The sequence below is a fragment of the Canis aureus genome, chromosome 20 (assembly GCF_053574225.1).
Source record: "Canis aureus isolate CA01 chromosome 20, VMU_Caureus_v.1.0, whole genome shotgun sequence".
Classification (NCBI taxonomy): Eukaryota; Metazoa; Chordata; class Mammalia; order Carnivora; family Canidae; genus Canis; species Canis aureus.
In genome coordinates this window covers 1,031,143-1,044,511 of record NC_135630.1, presented here as the reverse complement: position 1 = coordinate 1,044,511, position 13,369 = coordinate 1,031,143, and the positions used below count along the sequence as shown (strand labels likewise).

The following is a 13,369-nucleotide window of genomic DNA, read 5'->3' as shown; positions in this document are numbered from 1 at the left end:
ACCCAGAAGTGCCAAGTTCCTGAATCCTTTTTTTCTCTGTTTATGAGTCAGACAGGGTCGATGATATTCCCTGAAAAACCAGAAAAGCCATCTGTTCACTCATAGAATGAACTCTGCATTACCTCCCTTGCCTTCCTCTCCTGCCCCTGGAGAAATGCGGTCTTTGGAATGGCAAGAGCAGCTCTTGATTTTCCCTGGTAGGAAGCACTGTCTAAAGGAAGTAGCTAGATTCATTCATTCATGCATGATTTGCTCAGTGGACATGCAGTTGGGCTACTATATGCCCAGGATTCCACAAGGTGCTGCATACCTTTCAGTAGTTACGTTGGCTTTCATCTCTGATACCAAAATGTGGAATTGGAAACCTGTGGCTGAGGGCCTGTGTGATATCAAGGAGGGTCCCTACTGGCTCCGTGCTTCAATTTATTCTTCATAATATGCAGCCTGGTTCTATCCTTTCTCTGCCTGGTGGGGATAGTGTGAAGGCAGGCAGGGTGACATCTTATTTGGGGTTGGTTAGTAGCAGGTGTCATTTTAATAATGCAAGGCTGTCTTACCAATAGGTAGACCTGGCTGACCTCCTACGATGAATGAACTTAAACAATTACCACTGATTTTGTTTTAAAATGGGGAGACTGGTATTTTTGAAGCTGCTATATTTTTCTATTCCTCTGTTAATTTCTTTGTAATCATTGGGTTGGATTCTTATTATTTGGTGGGGAAGGGAGCTTTTATTAAGGTAGGAAATTATATAAGGCAGAAGTCACAAGGCACAGTCTCTGCTGTGTTTAAAATCCTTTTGTATTTGTTGCCAATATTTGAAGCTTGAGAGATTGCATGTTAAAAAAGCTGGTTTTCTGGGTGGAGGATGGGGCATGCCATTAAGTCTGGTTTGCTGTAATCCTCCTGCCCTGGAACGCTCCTCCCACCCATCTAATCCACCCCACCACTGTACTTCACTCATCTATGCCACCTGCCTGGTCCTGGTGGACATTTGAGTTTACAAACCTGTGGCATAAAGGGTGGTATACATATTTTTCATTACTTTCAGTTTCTCTGGTGACTAGTCGAAGAGAGAAGGTCTTTACTGAGATTTGTGTTCTGCTTCCCAACTGGGAAACATGGGACTGACATACTTTGGGACCCAGGTTGGCTTTTTCGACACGTGGCGAAGATAAGCATGAATTTTAGGAATAATCTAGTTGGTATTTTTTAGCAGACAGAAGAGTTAGGTGCTGGAAGGGATGACCTTGGTGGTAGGTCTCTTCCCCAAGGACTCTCAGAAGGCATGAAGATTGGGGTGGGCCAGGCAAGTGCCTCCAGTCAAGTCACAGTCAGGGCTGGTGCATATTAATCCTTCTAACATGGCAGTAGTTGTGCTGCTTCTGACTTGGATCAATAATTCCTTGTATGTAATAAAACCGAACAGTACATCATTGCTGTCAAATAAAAAAAAATGCTTGTTATAAAATGAAACAAAGGAATGTGTGCCCAGTATAATATGAATATTTTTATGTCTAAAAATGTTCTGAATATAAAAATATTGGGTATTCGGTACATTTCCATATCCCTTCATTATAAAACGAGTAAGTCCATCAGATCTGAATTTAGTAATGAACTTTACATCATGTTACTCTACCATCAAATATCATTCACTCTGCTGTCTTTTGAAATGAGATATAATACTGAAAATACAGGTGCTCCCGGGAAGGACTCTGTCCTAGGATGGTAAAAGTCTTCCAAACAAGTTTGTCAAGAGCAACACTATTTCAGTATTCAGTATCAATTAATATTGCTAATTTTTAAATCTCTCCCATCATATTCCCCAAATCCATAATTGCCAGATTCTGTGAAAGCATCAATTCTTATGTTCAATACTGAACAATACCAAAGCAGATTCTAAGAATTTTTAAATAACAGTCACAATATTACTACATTCAAAAAGATGTATAAAGCATGTACTTTAGAACATCCACTTTGCTAAAAGGAAAAAAAAATCCAGTTTTGCATTCTGTCTATATATCATAAGTGAGTGTTACTCATAAAGGATTTGAACTCCCTCAGCATATGTGTCCACTTCCGCCATTAAAGTGAATTCAGGTGCCGGGCATGACTGTCCCCAGACAGGCTTTTTTGAAATAACTGATGGCTGTGGTCTTATTGCCCCATTGAACTATATCTGGATACACTCTTGTTGCTTTGACAAGAGTTTCATACAACTCCACAGTCTGTAGAACACGTGGGATGTATCTCATAGTTTCTTTTATTAATGTAAACTATTTTCACTTTCTCCAGTGACAAATTGCTCCAAATTAGGTTTTTTACACCTATTATGACTGAACTGATGAGAAATTCATCTGTAGACCACAGCTGTGTATTGCAAGCATTATAAACCCTTGTGGCAAGGAGGTGATTGTTACATTGCCAAGATCAAGCAGAAGAGAATTGTTTATTTTGGAGGGAGGCAGAAATCTTCGTTTTCAAATTTTTCAAAATTTAAAAGATTATTTGTTAAGATCCAAAATGGCCATTTTAAGAGCTATCTAACAGCAACTTGTTTTAATATATTATGAGAGAGTGAAAATTTGTGCAGAGCCACTACATTCAAAAAGAAAAAGAAAATCTACTATTTTATTACTATTTAAGTATCCATTGAATGTTAGAAATATGGCAAGCATTGTATGTGGCAGAAGCAATATCTGGTGAACATACCATTTACATGACATGGAGAAGATAGATCTCTGTGAGAGGACAGGAATGTGATCCATGCATGCACTGAGTCCATATTTCCTAAGTGTATTTACACACACGTTTGTAATTATTCTCACCTGGTATACTTAATACTGTCTGGTGATTTGCCATGGATGACAACTGCCCTCCCTTAAAATCTACCAAAGGGACATAATGGCCTGACTTTTGAAAAGTTGCTGACAAGGAACAAAAACATATTTAAAAATTCAGTACTAACAGCAAATAGGAGCTTTATAGTAACACTTGGAAAACACTGAGAAATCACAAATAAATTCCAGAAAATTGAAAGAAACTTATGCTCTACTTTTCTTGGGCCATTAATGCATGAGAACGGAATAGATTTGAATACTCTTCACTTTAAAAAAGAACATGACTGGTTACTATTGATAAGTATTGTCATAAAATATAGGGTAAAATCAATGCCTAACTTTCAGAAATTGCAGACACCTCCAAATTTTCACATGTCAAGAATACCATTATCCACAATGTCTAAAGTATAGTACAATAAAAAAACCAATGTCCATGAAATTATCGTCACAATGCAACAATGTTGTGTTCACTGAATAAATATTCACTATAACAAGATTTCAAAAAAAAAGACTTCATTCTTTAATTTTTGGTATAGGCATGTGACTGTCAGTTTGCTATTGTATTCCTATGTGAAATAGAAGATTTATAGTAAAATATATTTGACATTTCCCTTAGTCATAGTCAATGATAATTTTAATCAAGATTGCGACAATAAACAATTATTTACCTTTGTCAACATAAATATGCAAAGAATACTAATTCTCATAATGTTCATGTTTCTTTTATCTTTTTAAAGATTTTATGTATTTATTTATGACAGAGAGAGAGAGACAGACAGACAGACAGACAGACAGAAAGACAGAGAGGCAGAGAGGCAGAGGGAGAAGCAGGTTCCATGCAGGGAGCTGGACGTGGGACTCGATCCTGGGTCTCCAGGATCACACCCTGGTGGTGCTAAACCACTGGGCCACCGGGGCTGCTCTGTTTGTTCTATCTTATTTGAACATTGGACAGCATTTGATATGAAATGTGTCACACTCATTTTCTTTCATTTTATTTGAAAATTTAAAAACTCTTTATTAAATTGGTCATAGAATTTCTCAATGCAACAACAATTTATTGAATCTATCTCATAACTTGAAATTATTTTTTCATAAATTAGTACACCCAAAATTTTTAAGATCCATCTTAATGTACTACAAAACATGGAAAACAATTATTGGATCATTAACCTTGTAACAGACATAATAATGATTTAGTAAAATGTGTAGGTTTTTTCTTTCACTAAATGACCATTTCAAAAGGAATATTTTCAAAGAAAATTATTAGTTTAAAAATTAGTCTAATGATTTTGGTCAAAATATAACACAGACAGGAAAATGAGACTTCTAAATTAAAAGAACAATTTTGTCGAGATAACTTTTTTTAGACCAGAATATGAAATTGTTTTTTAGATTGTGATTCCAAATCATGAAGAATCAGACCAAAGTAAGTGAAATAAATTCTTCAAGAATGTCAGACCTGCTTCAGATCTTTTTAGAATAAAATGGATATAAACAAACCAACAAAACACCATATTCTTTAAAGACAGTTGCACAGGCTTTCTTTATAAATAAGAAGAAAGAAGAAACCATTTCCTACATATGTTCCAAATAGTACATAGTACCAAATGCTCAGTAAGTATTCCTTGAATAACAAACCAGCACAAGTACCACCTGTTAAAAATAAGCATCTAAGATAAAAAATAAATTTCAATTAGTTACGTTGAAAAAAATTTTAGAGGGCGCCTTGTGGTGGTTCTCTATAAGAGGTATGCGTGATTAGACCTCAGTGACAAAAGGAAAACGTTCTAGGCTAGAAAAGTTTCAAATAAGGCAAAAATTTTCCCCTCTTAAAGATGTATAAATCAAATTCTTAGGATATTTTTAAATCATACTAATAGGAAAGCCTTGGACAAGTTATTGAAATGTATCAAAATTCATGTTTTTCTGCCAACTGAATATTTATTAACACTTATATAACAGTTATGAAGATGTATTCATATGAGCATATGCAAATGAAAACCACTTGAGATCAATAACTATAGTATAAAAAGTTTATGAACATGGACTTTAGCTGACATAATTTTCTTTTTTTCTGATATAATTTTCGATTGGAAATGATCTCATAAAAATCAAAGATGTGACATTGCATACACTGTGATGTTGAAGTCTGAGCTGACTGGGGAGTTTCTTCCTGCCTGTTGCTGAGCCTGCAAGTGAGCTCGCTCAGGGATGACACAGCTGTCTGCATGTGCCTACTGTTTTATCTCAAAACTTGTAGTGACAGGTGTGTCTTGTCACACTCTCTGGTGACCATTACAGGCCTGCCTTGTTTATCATTTCAAGATGAGCTCCGATGTGTGTGACCCTGACAGTACAGAATATAATCAAATGCCTTTGAACCGAGGAAGAGGAATTTATTGCTTGTTAACACATTTTACAGTTTATAGGGTCATTAGCCCCTTAGCTTCCGAGATTTTTTTTCAAGCTTGGCTTTGAATCTATAAATTCAACGGATTTCTATCACAGAATTGACAAGAAATGTGATATTTAGTGTAGCCTTTTATAAAATCCTTACCTCATATATAACGTATAACAATAAAAAAGAGTTAATAAGATGCTTTTCCTTTTCTTATCCATCTCAGAGGGGAATAATATAGCAAAGTTGTGTAACAAACAGTGAATTTTCTATATTGGAGTAGAAGATGTCTTAAACGTCATTAGTTTTATTTTTTATAAATTTATTTTTTATTGGTGTTCAATTTGCCAACATATAGAATAACACCCGGTGCTCATCCCGTCAAGTGTCCCCCTCAGTGCCCGCCACCCAGTCACCCCCACCCCCTGCCCACCCCCCTTCCACCACCCCTAGTTCGTTTCCCAGAGTTAGGAGTCTTTACGTTCTGTCTCCCTTTCTGATACTTCCCACTCATTTTTCTCCTTTCCCCTTTATTCCCTGTCACTATTTTTTATATTCCCCAAATGAATGAGACCATATAATGTTTGTCCTTCTCCGCTTGACTTACTTCACTCAGCATAATACCCTCCGGTTCCATCCACGTCGAAGCAAATGGTGGGTATTTGTCGTTTCTAATGGCTGAGGAATATTCCATTTACCCCAAAGATACAGATGCAATGAAACGCGGGGACACCTGCACCCCGATGTTTCTAGCAGCAGTGTCCACAGTAGCCAAACTGTGGAAGGAGCCTCGGTGCATGGAAAGATGAGTGGATAAAGAAGATGTGGTTTATGTAGAAAACGTCATCGATTTTTTTTTTCAATTTTTATTTATTTATGATAGTCACAGAGAGAGAGAGAGAGAGAGAGGCAGAGACACAGGCAGAGGGAGAAGCAGGCTCCATGCACCAGGAGCCCGACGTGGGATTCGATCCCGGGTCTCCAGGATCGCGCCCTGGGCCAAAGGCAGGCGCCAAACCGCTGCGCCACCCAGGGATCCCAACGTCATCGATTTTAAATAACTGCACGACAGGGGCCGGGAGGGAGGCGAGGCCGAGCGGGGGAGGCGGGCCGCGGGGCCGCGGGGAGGCCGGGGCGGCGAGCAGGACGCGGCGCCCGGGAAGGAGAGAAGGCGGCTTCTGCGCGGGGCGGGGGCGCGCCCGGCCCGGGGACCGCGATGCCCAGCTCCAGCCGCGTGCAGCCGCAGCAGGCGGGGACCGAAGCCGCCCCCGCGGCCCGAGCCCTGGGCCCCGGCCGCCTGCTGGGGGGCGGCGCTGCCGGGGGCGCCGGCCTGGCCGCTGCGGGCGGCCTCCGCCAGCAGAGGGGCCTGGGGACGGAGACGGAGCGCCCCCGGCAGGCGCCGCGCGGGACCCCCGGCCGAGCCCGGCGTCCCCCTCTCCCCGCGCTCGTCGTGCTCCGGACGGGCGTGGAGCCGCTGCAACCCGCTGCGAGGCCGAGGAGGAGGAGCAAGCGGAGGGGCGGGGGAGGAAGGGCGCACGGTGGTGGAGACGGCCGTGGAGTGGCGCCCGGGCAGCCGCAGGTCGGCCGCCTCTTCGGCCGGGAGCTCCGGGGCGGCCGCGCCCGGGGCCTGGGGGGCTTCCAAGGCCGGGCCCCGAGCGGCAGGCGGCGCCTTCTAGAGGACCCGGGCCGCCGAGCCCCAGCCCGGCCGGCAGCGGGGACCCGCGGCACAGCACCTCCCCCTGGACCGGCAGCCGCCGCGAGTGGCCTGGGCCGGGCGGCTGGGTCTGGCTGCGAGGTCTCTGGGGAACGAGACTCATGGAAGAAAGCAACAGCAGCCGAGAGAAGTGCCTGGAAGTGCTTTACGGAAACGACCACATACCTGCTGCTTCTCAGGCTTGTGCATGTCGACCCGGGGGTGACGAGCTCCAGGGTGTGCTGCTCCACCGGGTAACGTCACAGCTCTTCCTAGACGCCCCAGGGTCCAAAGCAGCGAAACAAACTTCAAAACTCTTTCTTCAGTGGAAGACTTCTGGAAGTTCACCGAACGTGCCTCATGGGATGGGCTGTACTGGAAGACACGGCCCCGCAACAGGACCGAAGCCGACAACCGACGTTTTGTCTCTATGAGAACCTCCTGTTAGGCTTCCACGGATCCGGCAACTCAGAGTCAGAAATGGATCCTGCTCTAACCCCCGGACTGAAGAGATGAGATTAAAGAGTGCTATGATGTCTACTCTGTCACAAAAAGGTGACTTTTTGTCACCTCCACAAAAGCACTCCTACATCCGCAAGACCAGGCGCGAGCAAACTGTTTCTACGGAGCTTCGGGATTCTCCCACCTGGAGGCGCTGCCGGATGACAGCGAGGAATTGCAGCGCTTTGAGGCTGTGTCTGCCAAGGGCCAAGAGGCCCTGGTGTCCAGGGCTTCCCTGAGGCCACAATCGAGGATTTCCACAGCACGTTCGTGGGCCTGATGGAGCGGGTGGAGAAGCAGACCTCTGTAGCTGACCTGCTGGCCTCCTTCCACGGCCACAGCACCTCGGACTACCTGGTGGTGTACCTGCGGCTGCTCACCTCCGGCTCCCTGCAGTGCCAGAGCAAGTTCTTCGGCACTTCCTGGAGGGCGGGCGGACAGTCCAGGAGTTCTGTCAGCAGGAGGTGGAGCCCATGTGCAAGGAGAGCGACCACATTCACTCCACCGCACTGGCCCAGGCCCTGAGCGTCTCCGTCCAGGTGGAGCACGTGGACCGCGCGAGGGCGGCACCACCAACCCGCACACCTTCCCCGAGGGCTCTGAGCCCAAGGTGTACCTTCTCTGCCGGCCTGGGCACTACCATATCCTCTACAAACAGGGCTGGCCCCGGCCTCCCGCTGCCCTGTCTGCCCTCCCCTCTGCCAGGCGCTAGACATGTGCAGAAGTTTTTTGTGGTTATAAATGGTCATATTTCACTCCCTCCTCCACCTTCCCCCTCACGCAACCTTCCACATTTTATTAAAGGAGATGCTGGTGGTGAAAATAAAGTAGTGAAGTGTCAGTAGTGAAGACCGGGCTCCTTTTGGTCTAAGAAACAGAACTGCGGAAGTGTCCGTGCCCTGTAGCCACGTGCCCTGGCTTCTCCATCCCTTCATTCATTCATCCTCTAAACTCTTAACCAAGGAGAAGATGCTTTAAGTGAGTCTTCAGTGCTTATAGTTAAGACCATGCAGACCATGGCCAAAGTGACCTTTGGTTTCTCAGATTTTCTCTACTTTTTACTGCCTTCAGCTTCTGCATACGTATTTTTCAAAAGACTAAATTGTTGACTATATGGCCAACAAGAAAGTAGCTACAGGGCCTCTGGAGATTTCTTTGAAGATTCCTGGATCCTGTTTTCCTAGATCCAGTGACATCGTTCACTAGGTTGTTATCGGGTACTATTCTGGAACAGAAATTCTCATTTTACTAGCGTTTATGAATACATTTTTGTTCAGAGTACAGGTATTTAAAGTGTATACTAAACTTGTGAGCCAGTTTCCTGTCTGGTTTAAAACCTGGCGTCTCAAATGTGTGTTTATGATTTTGAATATGTATTGTCCATTGTGCAGATCTGTGGGGGTTTTGGTGTCCTTTTGTAACCATACTTAAAACATCTTGTGTATGAAGGGAAGCTAGTCAATACTTTTAGAAATACTGTAACTATTATAAAGAAATAAGAGTGTGCAGCCCAGGTGGCTCAGCGGTTTAGCACCGCCTTCAGCCCAGGGTGTGTTCCTGGAGACCCGGGATTGAGGCCCATGTCCAGCTCCCTGCATGGAGCCTGCTTCTCCCTCTGCCTATGTCTCTGCCTCTCTCTTTCTCTCTGTGTCTCTCATGAATAAATAAATAAAATCTTAAAACAATAAATAACTGCATTACAATTTCAAATGCATTCTATAAACTCCTATCAATACATCATAAGCTTATCTATAAAAATACTATAGTAAATGAATTAAAGAAACAAAACATTATTTTTAAACACTATGGAAATTTCACTTGTTTACTTTCAAAAAAATTATTTATTTATTAATGACAGAGACACACACACCGAGAGAGAGAGAGAGAGAGAGAGAGAGAGAAGCAGAGACAGAGGCAGGCAGAGAAGCAGGCTCCATGTAGGGAGCCTGACAAGGACCTCGATCCCGGGTCTCCAGGATTACACCCTAGGCTGAAGGCAGCGCTAAACCACTGAGCCACCTGGGCTGCCCACTTGTTCACTTTTTATTTATTAATAGTTTTTCTAGAATATGGAGAAACTTAAATTTAAAACAATTGCTATTTGGCAAAAGTGTATATATTTTAACTTAATATTTGGGATTTAAATTAATAATTGATTACAAGATAAATTTTGTTTGTTTTTAAAGATTTTATTTATATATTCATGAGAGAAACAAAGAAGAGAGGCAGAGACACAGGCAGAGGGAAAAGCAGGCTCTCTGGGGGGAGTCCTATCAGGACTTGATCCCAGGACTCTGGAGTCACTCCCTGAGCCAAAGGCAGGTGTTCAAACACTGAGCTATGAGTTGCCCCAGAAGATAAAAATTTTTAAGCAAAATGATTGAAAATATTCCTGAATTCTAACAAAAAGAAAGAAGGAAAATAAGTTATAGTGATTCGATACCTTTAAATGGAATTGAAATCAATTGGAATTAAATTATGTGATACATATTTCTTAATCATAACAATGGACTCCTGTACTAGACAGGAGGTAGTTTATCTTATATTTAGTAAGAAGGAAAACCACATTAGTTCTAGCACAGTGAGAAGATATTCATTAAAATAGCTATTTAACACTAAAAAGCCACTTCAAGAGTATGCTGACCCTCTCCCATTCAATTATCATCTTCCATTAGAACACAGGATGAACCTCAAAGATGCAAAATAGGATAAAGTCTATGTACCTGGCAAGTTTCTTAGTTATAAACGACAGAAACCAACTCTGCCTAACTGGAGTCATTGGGATCATTGAAAAGATATCAGGTAACTCACGAATTTATTGACTTGTTGGCAACTCAGCTAAGAAACAGAGGGAGGCTGGGTCAGGGAGAACACAAGCACAGCCAGATGCTGCCCCCGATGCAGCCGCCTCCAGGTCATCTCCACTGAGTCCTTCACCGGTTTCCTCAAACAAGAGCCATCACCTTCCACGTGAAAACTCTCCCACTAAAATCATGCTGTGGGACTCCAACAGCAGTTCTTCTTAGTCCATGAGTCTGAGTTCAGCCTCATATTAGTCCTAATAATTCAGCAGCTGCTGAATTTCATTGTGTTGAGCGGGTCTTCTCCTCAGACTCCAAACTATTTACACTTTCCCCCTGCTGTTTGGGATGCCCCTGTACCCAGGATACCCTCTTCTTCAATGTGTCCCTTGGTGTAACCCCACTTCACAACCCTTCTGCTGAGGGGATTCCATCTACTTTCACAGCTAAGACTCTCTCTCTCTCTTGCCTCCAAGTCTCTAACTCCACCAGCCTCTGAATTCCAGATCCTCACTGCTCTTTCCTTTCTGTCCACTTCAGCATTCACATTCAACATGTTTCGAGGTCAATTTATCATGTTGCTCGATCTTTCTTTTTTCCTTTCTTCTTCCGTGCACTTTCTCTGTAGGCAAGTCCAGCTTCTGCACCCCCCAAGACCTACCTAAACATGAGGCATTTTCAGTTTCTCCATCTCTTTCACCTTACAGGTTCAGATGGTGGCTACAGGGGTTAATTATTATTGTCTCTTCCCTCATTATTCCAGTAGCAGAACTACCCCTGTGCTGTTTCTTTTTTAAAATTTTTTTTATTTATTCATGATAGCCACAGAGAGAGAGAGAGAGAGAGAGAGAGAGAGAGAGAGGCAGAGACATAGGCAGAGGGAGAAGCAGGCTCCATGCACTGGGAGCCCGACGTGGGACTCGATCCCAGGTCTCCAGGATCGTGCCCTGGGCCAAAGGCAGGCGCTAAACCGCTGCACCACCCAGGGATCCCCCCTGTGCTGTTTCAACTCTTCAGGCAAGCGCTGACTCTGACTGGAGTGACACATTGAAGAACGGCCACCTCCCACAATGAAGAAATTGGAGTCTTTCCCCACAGAGGTTCACAAGGAAGCTACAGGAAGAAGATTCCTTTCCTTTTTGATTGTAAAGTGGTGGAAACATGAGGCCAGAAGATTCTACAGGCATGTCCCGGTGCCCTATGCCCCACACCCGCCAGTCTACAGTAATAGAAAATAAGGCTGTTGGGTTAGAAGGGAGGGATCAGAGATGGAGAGCAATTGACAGAGCTGGTGTCCCTGCTTCCAGGTGCACTCCTTTCCTACCCATGGTTTAGTTACTGAGATATTATTTCTCTCCTTTTATACTTAGTCAGGATGCCACTACTAGATGAATTTTCCCACCCCTATATTAATTATGTCACAGCTTACTCGCCATCATTCTCCATTACCTGCAGCATAAAGACCTCGCTGTGACAGTCAGTCCTACATGATCTGGACCTAACATTTCCCATCTCATCTCCTGCAAGTCTTTCCTCTCCTCTCTTATGTTATAAACTCTGGCCTTTTTTTCATTTGTTATCTCATTGGCCCATTACATTTCTACCCAGCTGAATAGCACAGATTACCTCTTCTCCTGCAGTGAATTAAGCACTGAACAGTGGATCTGCAAGTCCCATGTTGGAGTCTAAATTCCATTTTCTCTGTGTGGAGTCATCGCTCTGCAAGTCTGTTATTTCTCATTTGTGAAATGATACAGTATCTTAGCTTCACTTAAAAAAAAGATTTTCTTTATTTATTTGTGAGAGAACGAGAGAGAGAGAGAGGCAGAGACACAGGCAGAGGTAGAAGCATGCTCCATGCAGGGAGCCTGACATGGGACTTGATCTGGGGTCTCCAGGATCATGCCCTGGGCTGAAGGCAGACACTAAACCTGAGCCACCCAGGTTAACTTTAAATGAGATGTGTTACAATATCTTTGAAGGAATTTTATGCCCATGTAATTTTATTCAGGAGATTCTATTTAACTGGCTGTTGATTTTACTTAATCTGCTGAGTAGCAAGAAAATTATATGGAGACCTTTCATAATATCTGAGATTCACAGAAGCCAAAGAGTGCTTGGTATATTCAATGGGCCAATATAGATATTCAAGTCCTGCATCAGGCTGAGTTGTGCCCCCTTAGCAGTCATCTGAGAGTTTGCTTGTAAAACCAAAGCCACACGGGTGTTTTCCGCTCAGAGGAAACTGGAAAGCAGAGCAGCTGATACCTGGGACTCTGCATTAAATTTGGTCCCACTAGTGATGTCCTGGAAGTCTTGTCCACCCCCCTAGAATCATGGGAGCTTCCTGGCTTTGCTGGACAATCAGGTCCACGTGACCATGAACAACTGTTCAACGTGGACTCTGCAAAATACTCCTCCCTCCGAGGCTCACTCTTTTGAGGCTCTCTTCGACAACTTTACAGTAACTGGTTCTCCTCTACTCCAGGGGAGAAAAGTGGTCCATCTGAAATTTTAAGTTTGAGTTTAGATGAAAATTTTTCATTGTAAATTTCATTGCTCTTCTCCCTCAAATACTCGGCAGAGAAATGACTGCGGGCAAATGGATTGAAACAGATCTTTCATTTCAACACTCCTTACGTTTTTGTGGAAAACTGTTACATATTCTTAGGTAAAGTTGCCAAAGGCTCTGACAAAAATTTTACCACCTCTCGTCTAAGGAAAACGTCTTGCCTATTAAAAAGAACTGTGTCAATTTTTAGCAAACTTATGAAGGCAAATATATTGGAAAACAAAAGGAGTTTTGTCTTTTGTGGGGGTCGATGAACAGAAAAAAGTTTTCAGAGTTAATGACTCAGGCTGAGGATCTCTGAGTCCTGTAGGCTTTGCTTCCACGTGGTAGCAATTGTATTTAAACAATGAAATTGCTTTATAGTATAAGCAAACTATAAACTATAGTTTATAGTATAAGCAAAGGAATTGGGAGTCATAGGGTCTCCCAAGGCTTGGAATCATCCACATAACCCCAGGGAGTCACTTCCAGTGAATGGGGCTCTGCTTAATTATCATCAAAATTGTGATTTGAGAATCATCATAGTGAATTCTGAGGTGGAATTCTAAGGTGTCGCCTAGT

At 43.3% G+C, this 13,369-nt stretch overlaps 1 pseudogene; it reads left to right on the top strand.

The window, feature by feature from the left end:
• The first annotated feature begins 6,371 nt into the window (after positions 1 to 6,371).
• On the top strand, positions 6,372 to 11,641 carry LOC144291357 (polycystin-2 pseudogene; annotated as a pseudogene).
• The last annotated feature ends 1,728 nt before the right edge of the window (positions 11,642 to 13,369 follow it).